The sequence below is a fragment of the Xiphophorus maculatus genome, chromosome 23 (genome assembly GCF_002775205.1).
Source record: "Xiphophorus maculatus strain JP 163 A chromosome 23, X_maculatus-5.0-male, whole genome shotgun sequence".
NCBI lineage: Eukaryota > Metazoa > Chordata > Actinopteri > Cyprinodontiformes > Poeciliidae > Xiphophorus > Xiphophorus maculatus.
In genome coordinates, this window is record NC_036465.1 from 2,415,062 (window position 1) to 2,429,228 (window position 14,167).

A 14,167-nucleotide genomic window follows, 5' to 3' on the forward strand; every position below is an offset into this window, starting at 1 on the left:
CAGTTGCAGTCTATCAGTAAAAGATAAATCTGAAATGTTTTTATCCCATATTGACTGAATACAAGCACACAACTCACCTTACACATTTTCATTTGTAAAAAATATTAGAAACAATGTGGTTTTTCTTCCTCTTCACAGCAGTGCATTTTGTGTTGGTCTTTCATATAAAATACCAGGAAAATACACAGAAGGTTGCAGTTGCAGTGAGAAGGCATGACTGCTTTTGCAAGGCACTGCAGCTAAGCTGTGAGTCCAGATCCCAAACTGGTTCTGCTGACTTCTAAACAAAACAAATAAAAAACTAACATCTTTCACAAGTGAGACCTTGGAACTATGAAACTGCTGGCAGGTTTTCCAGGCGAAACAGACTTGTTGTTTTTGTCGTGAAAATAGTTGCTGAGTGCTTTGCGCTGCATTATGTGCAGAGAATTCACACTACTTGTTTACAGATGTCATCCAGGTCCTCAGAATGCAAAAGCTACTTTGTCAGTCCTTTCTCTTTATGTTTGCTTGCTGCTTGTTGTAGGGTTCAAGTAGGACATCTCATTAAGAAGGAGGATCAAACAAGGATTAGTTTGCACAGGGAGTAGCTCTGGAGCTGCATTGCTTGCAGAGTATTCCCCTTAATATTCAGTCAACCTTGTACATAAAACAGTTTCTTATCACACCTTAGTCTTCGTTTTATATTTGACATCAACACGATCACCAGAATCATGATTTTATGCTTGAATTGAAACTGAATAGTTGAAAATTCTGCACCAGCCTCTAACTTCCAGCTATAACCTAAAGCTCCCTCAACTTCACGTCTTCCTAGAGATTTTTCCTTGATGTAGGAGAGGTAACATGTTTTTCTGAGGGTCAAGAACTCACATCAATACTTGATAGGCATGTTATTGATTTCTATTTGCAAATCCTGAGCCAAAATGTCAATATGAATGTCTCAAGTAAACATCTGGGACTGACAGACAATGCTTGGGGAATAAAAATAGTGGCCATCCTTGGAGACCCTTTAGAGCAGCTGATGAACCAACATCCCCATTAAAAATAGCCAAGCAATGGGACTTAAGTTTACCATTTAGAAAACATAATTATCTCAACATCTTTCCAAGATGAGAAGAACTTTCCCAGCAGCCAGGCTGAGCTCTACAGAGGGCGAAAGCAGCAGGGAGTGGATATAATTGAGCTGAAATTGGTCTCCCATGGCAATGATACTTTGTTCAATCTCGTGGGCTGCAGCGATTGGACGGTCATGTCCCTCTCATTCCTCCTCTTGAAAAGAGGTTGAAAAAGGGCCGTCTTTTAGGTTCCCTACGATCGAGTCTTTGATAGGAGACATAATTCCTGCCTTCAGGGATAACAAGATAGTTTGTCGACTGGAGACACAGCATATCTGACTACTGTGAATATTAACTATGTATAGTTATGTCAGCAACAAATGTCCAAACATTTGTAAGGTGAATTATGGATTCATTTATCTGCATTTGACATATCTTCTTATTCCTGTAATTGTGCTCTTTCAGGCTCATGTAAAGTAAAAGTAGAAATCCTTAAGGATGTCTTCTGTTCTGTAAACAGTATTGCATGTGATCCTGCAGAAAGAAGCCTAATATTCTTACATGAGGCAGAAAAATAACTTGTTTATATTTTCTGACCTGAACCAGCGTTTGAATAGACTAATCAATTTCTCAAGCATTTCTTTTGGATCGATATGTACATGTGGGGGAGCAGAAAGTTGAGCTAGCAGGGGTCCTCAAAGACATAAGGGCTTTTAATTCAGAGAGGTGAGTCATGTGGAAATAAAAGTCCTGTTCTCCTTCTGTTTTTATTAATTATTGTAACACTGAGCTCACTTTGGCACAAGACCCTGTGATAAGGACGTGACAGGAGCATGTTGCCTGAATCAGAATTGGTTAACAGCAAAGGGATTTTGACAGAACTGTATCCAATACAATTAAGTCATGATCGCTCTCCAACTCAGCGAGCTATTTTCATTGTGTGATGATGATGTCTAAGTGACAAATACAGTAGAGTCCAAATAAAACGTTGCCATCATCTCTGTGAGAAACATTATAATCTGGATTTAGAGGATTAATGTCCCCCTCCTGTGGAGCGTGCAGCATTGGTATAATTAGTTTGTCATGTATAGTTCATTCTGGGATGAAAAACATGATGCATGTTGACTTATCCTTAAATAACACAAAAGAATACACATATACATAAATAAATAAAGATAACTGTGATTGCATTATAATCCACAGGAAAGCAGATCATGCAGTTAGTTTAACATAAAATGAACAAGAATTAATTGAAAACAAATTCAGCAACAGGCTTTCATCTTGTTTAAGAGTTTTTAGTAAAGAATCCTTTTTTATTTTAAGATGAAATTTAGGATATGGAAAAAAATGAAAATTTGCACAATGTATGAAAATATTGGCAAGTCTCTCATGAATAATAGGTTCAGTTGTTTTGTATGTTTGCATTTGCTGTGCAGTCTGTTTTGCATGTTAGTGCGGGAAGCAAAAGAGACCCAAAGGAGTCAACATATGAATAATAATCACCAGTAGTAATAATTTTTTACAAAAATGAAAACCTATGATTTTCATACTATACTTTTATGTATAGTATTATCATTATTTTACATTATAAATTGTAGGATAGGTGAAGGGTCTTTATTATAACTTGCATGTATGTAAATTGGATTCTTTCATATAGACATTAAAATACCAACTGATTCCAGTTACATTACAGTTCATTGAAATCATTTTATTATGGGAACTAGCAAAACATTTTGTCTTCAAATGAAGACCAGCTGATTCTTTGATTCTAATGCATAATTTATTTTGGATAATTCTAATTTGTATTTTATTAATTGTGGAGTAGATAAAAACATCGCAGTTGCATGTTTTGCCCATTTTATCTGTACATAGCTTTATGTCTTGTACAGAAAACATCAAAACAAACACTATTCTTCCAAAAACAAAGAAAAAACCTCTGAAACCAAAAATAAACTAAAATGCACCATCTAATACACACATTATTTACTCACTGACAAATATTCCACAGCAGAAAGAGGGCGTATCTTTTTGTTCTGCAACACTAATGTAAAAAAAATCACATTTTCTCCCAACTTTTACAAAGTTTACTTCTAAAGTAAACAGTTTGACCCTGTAATTTTGCCTGTGAAGCTCTATTAGACAACAACAAAATCAAATGTTTCTTGACTGTCTGCTCAACAGTGAGCTGATGAAACCACAGAGGAAGAGAGAAATTGATTGGCTTGAAGGTGGCCCAAAACAAAGGAAACGTTGCCAGGTGAACAAATGTCAATCACTCTGCGGCTGCGACAGTTAAATGCTGCTGGGAGTTTTGTAAATCGACCCTGAACTGATGAGGCTTGTGTGACTTCAGCTTTTCAGGATTAACACGTTTGCCTTGTCCATGTGCATATCAGTCACCATCCAGCATCAGTATCCACAACAAACTTTGTGGAGAGGTCACAGCAAACCTGCGACAGTGAGAGTACCAAGAACAACCAACTTCAAGTGACTAATGAAGAGTATGAATATGAATACCTACAGAGTAAAAACAGAGTCTAAGAAAGGCTCAAGCAAAGTTGCAAATTCATTTTTCTACTTCTCTGAAGTTGGACTTATCAAATATGTTAGGCTCAAGTACTAAACCTCAAATCTGACTCAAGTCTTGGTTTATGCAACTTAAATGTATGTGTGTTATTCTATTCAACTCAAAAATCAAATCTTTCAACTTCACAGACAGAAATATCACAAGAAAACCTTTGAATTTCATATCCCTTTAACTGCAGTATCCAATATGGCTTCTACGCACATGAAACAGTGAAATCTTTACCAGCATTTTTGACGGATTCTACATCATGAAAGAAGTAGCACACATAGTACTGTACAACCTCAAAACGTGAACATTTTTCTGTACTGTTTGAACACATGAAATGAAGATAAATACGTTGCTGTCATCTACTGATTCTGATAAGAATAAACTCCATAGAAATGAGGAAACCTCACTGGTTTTCTTGCAACAGTAACAACATACTATTTTTATACTGTACACTGTTAAGGCAATGCTCCCAAATTTCATTACAATTCCTTACATCAGTTAAAGTTTACAGGTTACATATTTGTTTGGAAAAATGCCTCAAAGTGCATCAACATGTCTGTTAGTGTAATCTTCCTAGTAATTGATGTAAAATAAGTCTGTACTGGCTGACAGTTTCAATTAGTATTCAGAGGATGCCCTGCAACAAACTGCACTCAGATTTAACTTCTAATATTGGGTTTTGAGAACAGGTAATGACATATTCATTCAATTACATTTATTCAACAAAAACTACTGCTTTCTACCTGAGAAATACTGTGAATCATTAAGATATCCTATTACAGAAATCAATCTGACATTGAAAAATTGTGGTAATTACTTTTCTCTCTGCATTGTATTCAATAAAAGTTGTCATCTTTTAGAAATTGTATGAACTGCTTGTTTGCATTGATGTTTGCTACAAAAGGTTTTTGTACAATGAGGATAAAGTAAAACAAAAAAAGACAAAAAAAAAGCCATTCTGCAGAGTTTGTTGTTCAACTGACTGACGTTCCTCATGATAAATTCATGGCGGTGACAAGGCTGAGTGACTCTCGGGCCGTGGGTTAATTTGTCAGGAGGCCTGCTGAGCTATGGGTGGTGGCGCCGTGGCAGAACAGAATGTCACCATCCCGTTATGGGAGAGAGGGAAGTAGGTCGCGAAATGGCTGACTCTGTTGACCTAGAAGCAAAGACGTGGCTGGTACGATCAGCTTGTGAGGTTTAACATCCTCTTAAACTAAACTCACCGCCGATCTCGCTGTTCAGGTCTGGTTTTATTATTTTTATAAATGCTTGAGGGAACAGATGTTGTTGTAGGTGAATGGACAGATGGACATATGCATCGACAGGTAGATAGATGAACAACTGTAAAATCTTATTACAAAACTTATTCAACTACACAGAATCCCTAATAACTTTTTAACTCTACCACTCATCTTTAACTGTAACTGGCTCAGCAATTTAAAATTGCAAACATGTTTGTATCCTTTATCTCACTGAGGAAGTCTCCACTCTGTTGATTAAATCAATGCTGTAGAGAAAAAACTCTAAACAATGAAACATTTGTTTTATTTGAGATTGTGAAATAACTTTAGAATTCCATCTTTTTACTGAGAGTTTCATAATAAAAAAACTGTTTTTGTTTCGACATTCACAGGTTGTCTGGAATAAACTACATTTTGGATCCCACGGGGCTGGACGAATGAAGTGCCAGTGGAGTGGTGCCAAATACAACAGACATGATGCTCCAGACGTTGGAGCTGTTTAGGAAGCAGAACTAACCAGTAAAATGAACAGACAAGGTTTCCTCATACTATGGATCTTTCTTTAAGACTGGATGAGTAAGTAATGTGTAAAAAGTCCAGATAAATCTTTGGGAATCCTTGTGATTTGTTCACTTGGAATTAGAAATTTTCAAGCTGTAAATTGGAGAAATTAGCTTGGGTGAAATGAATGAACGATTGAAAGCGATGTTGTAGTTTCAGCCTGAAACGCTGTAGTTCCTCACCAACGCAGACATGCAGACATGCAGTGGAAGAAACAAACTATTTAAAATTCCATCTCATGGGGAGCAGAGTGGTATGCAACATAAACTTTTGGAGATACTGAAGATTTTGAGACTGAATGCAAAAAATGTAAAGAAAGAAATACCTTTTATTTTCAGCTTGGAATCAAATACTTGTTTGCCTTGATACTAACAACAATAATGGTAAATTGCATTGATTTTCTAGCTTATATTTTAAAGTTGAAAGTTAGAAAAATCAACACATGCCTCTTCATGTTGGAATTTTGACTTCAGTAAGTCATATGTCCTCTATAGCCCAAAATTTAAAATCCAAAATGGCCAGTGCCCCTATTAAATAAACTAATAATAAAGTAGAAGTTACATGCTGCTTATTTGTGATTCTGTCTCACTAAACCATTATCAGACAAAATACTGTGCAACATGTAAATTTGGAAAGATGTTGCTTTAATATCTGAATGCCTAAAATGCAAAAATAAACATATAGAAATACAATGTTACAGGCATGAAATCTTAATAGCTGTTAACTTGGTATCTAAGAAACAACAGGAATCCTCCTGGTTTTCTGGCTTGCAGCTGGAACACATTTGTGACCCAATTATAAAATTCGGCATCGGAGGCAAATAGAACAGAGAATAAATCTTGTCAAAAGATGCTTGGCTACATTGTTAATTCCAAAAGTCATACTTGTAAACTCAACTGTAGGAAAAACCAACAAGAAACTAAGTGAGAATTTTGACTTGGTAAATTTAACCAACCCACACAATTCAACTTGACTGCTGCACTTATAAACTGCAGTGGATGATGCTTTAATGAAAACATTTAAAGTCAGGTGTGAGATCATCCCAAATTCTGGGCTTCTGATGCAAAGAAATGCAACATGATCATAAAGCCTTACTTTTAAAAGATTAAAATAATTATCAATGTAATATGTTCCTCACATGACAAAAATACTTAATTTTTCCCCATCACTGGTGCATCTGGATCACACACCCCAGTGGAGGCAAAATGCACATGAGCTTCAATAAGTAGTGAAATAATCACCATGATACATTAACCATGAGCAGTTATGGTAATGGGGCTGAACATGACCTGTTATGCGAATGATGTCATTAATTAAGCTTATTACTTTAAGTTTTAATTAGCTAATTTTTCTGTCAGTGTGTTTGTCTTCACTCGGCTGCTGTTAAAATGAGCCGAAGGGAGAAAATTCCTGATGTGCAGCAGTATCTGAGTGAAGTATACTTCATGCGTACATTAACGTACATGCAAAATATACATATATATATAAATATCCTATTTTTATTTACATGTTTCCACTATTTAGTTGCCAAGCAACACAAAGTTGAAAGCACATGCAGTACTATTATTCTTTTATTATATACTGCTCAAAAAAATAAAGGGAACACTCAAATAACACATCCTAGATCTGAATGAAAGAAATATTCTCATTGAATACTTTGTTCTGTACAAAGTTCCATTTGCACAACAGCAGGTGAAATTGATTGTCAATCAGTGTTGCTTCCTAAGTGGACAGTTTGATTTCACAGAAGTTTGATTTACTTGGAGTTATATTGTGTTGTTTAAGTGTTCCCTTTATTTTTTTGAGCAGTGTATAACACAAAATGCTTATTTGTATGCTTTAAAAAGGCCTTGATACTCCTGAACTGTTCCATATTTTGTCTGTTATTAGCACATGTGAACTAGTTGCACTGGATTTAATTTAGGCATATCAAAGTAAAGGGGTGGCATGATGAATGTGTTGCACTTTTACAAATATTATTTTATTAAAAAACTTTTAAAAATATGTATGATTTTCCCTCCACTACACAATTCAGCAATACTTTGTGCTAGTTCATAACATAAAATCTTAGATAAAATATATTTATGCTAGAGGTTGCAATGTGACAAAAAATTCAAAGGGTATGAATACTTTTGAAAGGCAGTGTGAGTGTATGCGGTAAGTGGTCATACCACAGACAGTTTAAAGTGTTCATCTCTTTCAGTCCCATCCAGGAGAGTGGAAAATGGCCACCGAGCTGAAAATCAGGATCCAATTCACAACCCATGAAGCAGAGGTCAGGAGTGTCATGGAGTTTTCTACGCTGTAATGGATGAGCGCTCAGCCTACTCATCTTTAAAAGAGAAGGGCTGTAAAAGGACCAAGGCTCGAGTCTCTGATGATTCTTCATTAGATGTAATTGTCTGTAGGCTCAGAAGACGGGTCGTCTTGTATAAGCTCCACACTCCAACCGCGCTCCCACAAAATGTGCAGGTGTTGGAACCTTTTCCGGCACCAGTCCACTGTATCTCATCCTCCACTTGCGAGCACACTTCTTGGACAAAGGCTTAATCCAAACTGCTGTCCAAAAAGGGAATGGCCTGTGAGAGGAATGTCTTGGCCAGATAACAGACATCCGTCTCCAAGTCCTCGCAGGCAGATGAAGAAAAAAAACTTCCTGACCACACTGTTAACAGCATTTCATTGTGGAACGGCAGTGAACCATGTGATTGGTCAGCCAGTGGGCCATGTTTGTGCATTTTACACAGCTAATGATTACAATCGCAATCAATTAATGCAATAGAAAAAACTCCTCCCAGTTATAAAGTCTAAGGTTATCTAAGGATATGCATGCTCTGCAACTTTGCAACTTATGTTGGGAGTAACTACAATGTGAAACTTGAAGGTGTGAAGCATGTAGGGATATTTTTGTAAAGTGAAATACTCAAGCACAGAGCCAGAAATGCAAAGTTGGACAGAATGTTCCAGACTTTTGGCAGAATGGTAATAAAAAAAACTCTGAACACAGCAGTACTGGAACATAGGATCAGAATCATGGTTTATATGGAATACCAGAAAATACCAATTACCCACAGGCATGTTTGAGTATATCTGAGGCTAAGAGGGTGAAAACCATCATCAAAGTGCTCAAGATACTGATTCACTGCAGCAGATTCTAACTGAGCAGCTAAAGGGTCAACCATCTTTATTTTGGGGTTACACTCTGAGGACGTCTTAGATGATAAAGGCTAGAAAAAGGCAAACATTATCATCTGTTAGTGCTGGCTGCCCACACAGTAACCTTTATCATTGTTATGTTGTATTGACAACAACACCAGACAGAATGAGAGAGTCTCTCTTCTAGTCAATGGAACTCGAGACCGAGACCGTCTGGTTACTCCTCATCAAAAGAAATCGTGACAGACTGAATCCCAATAATCCATCTTCACAAGAGTTCAGAGGAGTTTTACAGCCCTCGCGGGTCACTGCGTCCTCACCCGGGAAATGAGCTCTGAATACAGAGGAGCCCATAAGATAACAACTGCCTATAGTTACTGAACCTCTGCTTCCAAGTCAGCTTTAGGTTCACAAAATTCTCTATAGAGCGCTACCATTTTAAAGCACACAATCATCTGTATCATTTTCAGGCATCAATTGAAGCCTTGATCTCACTTCACCCAAACAAAACCAATTCAATAAAATGAATGCAAAACTTTGTCTGATGTTGATCACTATGTTCACTGTCCACTACAGAAGATCAGTAAATAGACAAAAATATGAATACAATCCTGCCATTAAACATACAACAGAGTATAAGGAATAATAAGGGATAAAAAGGAAAACCTCCTTTTGAGCTGGAGATCTGGTGTTCAAATCCCTCCGAGTTTTTCTGCTGTAACAGTGAAATGGTGTTTTATAAACACATTCAAAGTTAACAACTAGATTTAGTTAGAGAACAACGTGTTACTGCCTGCAGCTTAAACCTGTAAAAGCTGCAAAAAAACGTTTCCTCATTTATAGAAAAAAAGAAAAGAAATGAAGAACGGCTATAATCAACCTAAATTTGATAAAAATATACGTGATTCATCCCAAAGGGAAAATAATCATTGTCGTAACTCACATCATCCAAGTGTCTACAAGGAGCTGATGGGATGGTGATGCTGTGGGCTGGAAGGATCTCCACTAGCAGTCTGTTAATTAACAACTCTGAAGAAGCTTCTTACTGAAGACACTGTTGCTGTATTATAGTCTAATGTCATGATATGATGACAGCAGAGATGATGTTCTGGTTGACACCATCAGTTGTTGGCCAGCAATGCCAATCAACCATATTTGCTTTTAATGCTCCTCTTTAAATGTTGGAGTTAAAGATCTGATGATATCTGATCTTCGTCCAGTATGAACTACAGAACAGATGGTTTGAATTTCCTCTTTGGTCCATCCATGAATCCTCCTTTTCAACTCCTGTAGGGATTTGGGATCAGAGTTAAGACACTATTTGAGCTTTTGAGATGCTAATCATCCCAGTTGCAAAAACAATGCACTGTTGCCACGGTTACACATTATACAACTGTCTGAAAGTAAAAAAGTAAGAGCAAAATCCTTCCAGCTGTGCAGCATCCAGGACCAGACAGAACAATCATCCAAACCTGTAACGACTCAATAAAAATTATTTATAAAAGTTTACAAAAAGAACAAATCAGAACACAGTGCAACATCAACATGCTGCCATCATGAGTTTGAATATAAAAAGCCGATTGAGATCCAGGTAATTTTACTTTTCTCTCTTCTGTTACAAACTCTGAGTATAGAAATCCGGATAAGACAAAGCCACCTTCATTTTGTCAGTTAGATTATTTAATTTTATTTCTTTTTTTTTATTTAGTCAAGTGGTACATTGTGCATTGATGAACATTTTCAATAACATAAAAACACAAATATCATAGCCAAGGATGATTTTGGTCCTAGGCAAACCCACGACCTCAGGTGAGACGAGGCATCGCTTCTGTTCTTTAACATTTGTATAGTAAACGTTATATTCAGTCAGGTCTGCTGCTTTCTGCATATTTATTTTCTTTGCTTGCAAAGGAAACAGGTGGAGCACATGAAAACAATGAAATGACTAAATAATCCCTGAAACACTTAATTTATTCAACACAATTGATCAACTCCCAGTAAAGTGCAAAGGTTTCTGGTTTTGTGCAGAAGATGGGCCACATTGAGTCTTTAGGTCTGACAGCAAAGAGCACTGTCATCAGGAAGAACCTCCATGAATAGATTTGAAAGGATGAATAATGCCTTCTTTTCTGAGACACAACTTAAAAACATAAAAGAGATTTTTTTTATCCAAAAGCATTCAAATTCTGAGGCAAACCTAATGCACCCACAGCTCAGATCTACTCTTTCAGGGCAATAATCGAGTTAGCACAGACGTAATCACATTATTGAGTGCTCTGCTTTTGCCTTTGAGTTTACATGCAAGGCTGCTGTTGGAAAGGTATGCTTCATATACTGTATAACTCTTGTTTTCTCTGTTTTTTTCTCTAAAGCAAAAAAAACCAAACAAACAAAAAAACACAAAAAACAAAAAAAAACAGTAGAAATCTTCCAAACCAGTTTCTATTGTAGTCCTCCCACACATACACAGGCATTGATTATGATTATATAGTGATTATGCATTCTGCATGCCAGCCACGCAGCAGAAGAGTGGAGGGGAGCATTAAGGGGCTTGGCGACTGTGGGACCCCCTGCTGAGATGAGAGGGAAGGTAAGAGCCAAGGAGAGGGGAGTGTGGAGAAGGCTAACCAATCGGCTGCGTGCTCGGAACAGGACCAATCATGGCTGTGGCTCAGGGCTCTGTTGCTCCCTATTTTTGTCTAATTCCTCTCTTTTTCTTTACATCTCTGTCCTGTTTACTTATCTCTTTTTAAAAGCTCTCTCCTTCTAGCTCTTACCCTGAGTTTTTCACTGCTACCTGACTCATAAATCATCCAACTGGGCTCCATGAACCTCTTTTACCTATAAACTCCGGAGCACACCATTCAGCGGCCGCCTGAGCTCTGCCTCCTCCGCTTAACACTTTCTTCCTTTCTGATTCGGTGGCCTCTCCTCTTTATAGAGTCAGATTATTATTCCGTCTGCAGTCACTAAGGAGATACACACACCATCCATCACAATGTACAAATTCTCAGTGCGCAGATTTGGTTGGGCTCTAATTAAAAACCCCTTCCACTCGTTTTCTTGAGAGATAATTAGACTTTCATCTCACCAGGATGCCACATCCATAGATCCATTCTTTTTTCTCCAGGAAGCCTATAGGAGGAAAAATGAATTCAAGGGCTTTAAACTGCTTTCCTTAAGGGTGCCAGTCAATAATTAAAGGTATCGTTATTCTTCTTTTTCTGTTTTTTTAAAAACACAAATTCAAAAAAATGAGTGGAAAACCATTAGATGCTAATTCTAATATCTTGAATTCTTAAAGAGGAGAGTTTCTCTTGAATAAATAATCAAGGTTGGACTCTGTGTGGGTGTTCATATAGACTCTAGGTCTTTTAAGAATCCAAACTGATGCAAGGCTCTACTTAAAGAGTCTATGTAAGGCTGTGATGGGAGTTTGGAGGCCGAGGAGCTCTGGGCCTGATAGGAGACAGCTGGAAGGGTTGAATTATTGAAGAGCACGGACCAGCTCTGAAACACGGGCCATGTCCTCCCAGCTGCTCCATGTGCTGAAGCCGACACTTCAGCAGTCGTCAGACGTGTGCAGCTAACAGGGTCCATCTGTTATTGAGGCGTAATGAACGCAGACATAGCCATGGAGAAATGAATCACTGCCACTTTATTAGTGCATCACAATGGTAATGACTGTGCCATCCGTGCAGTCACAACAGTAATAATTATGTTATTTGATATTATAATGATAATTAGAATGCAGATGATGGAAGGGGAAAACGGTGCTGATGATACAGGTGATGTGTGTCTGTAATGATGATGACAGTGCACAAATGCATGGTTTGGAAAAAAAATATTGACTTGTGGAAAACATTTACATTTGTGCTCATTATGCATGCATGAAGCAGGAGCAATTTGCATCCTAGCAGTGGACGAGGGGTACCTGCAGGCCCGGAGAAAAATAACAAAACATAAAAGTCACTATAGCTGTAATTGTTGACAGTTTCATGTAAACACCTGCCATAAGGAAAACTCATCATTCTAATGTACTACAGGGCAGCGTTGAAAGGCACACCGAGTCCAACCTCCAAAATCAATACCCAGCATGCCTTTCATTACATAAGTGAAATCTGTATTCATCTCAGAGATATATATTTATCCCACTTATATCCTTGGTCTAAGAGTAAATTCATTTAGTAATGATTATCTGACTCAGGTAAAACCATTTTCATTCACTTGTTACCCTGAGTTAGTGACAAGGGCACAGCAGGGGTCACTTTTCAGCAGTTTTTAGTTTGAATTAGCACCATCAGCGCTTGGTCTGGACTGTGTTTAAATGAGAAATATCCATTTGCTTTAAGATCGTCTTATCAGAGACAGTGCAGTGACAAGAGACAGAAGGAATGTGTCTTAGCTTTTGTACCGATGCTTTGCTTTGAAAGTCGACAGAGAGGTTGTGTGGGGGCGTTTCATCAGTGTCTTTACCCTGGAGAACTGCACTTAGATAAAAATACTTAAACCCCCATAGCTGCCTCTGGGGTAGCTTTATATTCAATGTATTTTTATGTCTAACTTGGACATTTTTTTAACTGGTGGTAATGTTTCTTTTATTATTTTCTAGCAAAATATTGTAAACAGCAAAACCATTTTAAAATGTCATTTTCTTTCATGTTTTCCTCATTTTGTTGGGATTCTACCAAGACTAAAAGAAATAAATAATTTCTCCAGAATCATTTCTTTTTTTTTTCCAATAATAAAAATTTAGCAGTGAGTTAAGGCAAATGTACGTAGTTTTTATTTCCAAATTGGCATTTTAAACTGTCATTGTGGAACATTTCAGTGCAAACACCTGTCACATTTTCTTTGAATGGTTTTGGAATCATAGTTGTCTGAGTTCAATTTAGTTGAATTAATCTTTGTTAAACGGTTTACTTAGTGTTGTGTCTTTACAGTTTTTCTTTATTTTTAATTCTGGTGTCTGTTATTCCCCTCACTTTTGCCAACCTATAGCTGTAAATAAGAAATCTTTTTTCTTCTTCTTTGTAAAACAAAGTTTTTGGAAAATACATAAAGTCTGTTTTTGTACCTGTTATTTTGAACCTTCACAATTTTGTACCTTTGCACGTTAGTAATTCTAAGCAGTCAGAATGTCCCATTTGACATTAGAGTCAAATGTCCCAAACAGGGTTTGGATTCATAATCAACTGAAATAAAATATTCAGAAACAAATCTGAAATTAAACTTTAACAATGAATTGTTATATTCAAAAATGTTTAGAACTTCCTGCATGTTTTGTTTTGGGGGATTTTATGTTTTGCCAAATGTAGAGTAGTAGATAACTCTAAAGTGGAAAACAACTACATTCACTGAGTTTTCTGGGGAACATAACTTTAGATTATTTGCAGAAAACTTGTCTGGTTGCAGGTTACTATTTAAAGAACTTCTCTAAAATATTAAAATAAAAGTATTAAATACAGCAAGGAAGCTGAAATATCAAGACACAGGGCTGCTTGATACAATGGTGTTTGCAGCCAATCCAGGAGAAGTTAGCTTCTGCAGCAGCACCAAGACATTCCCACTGTATT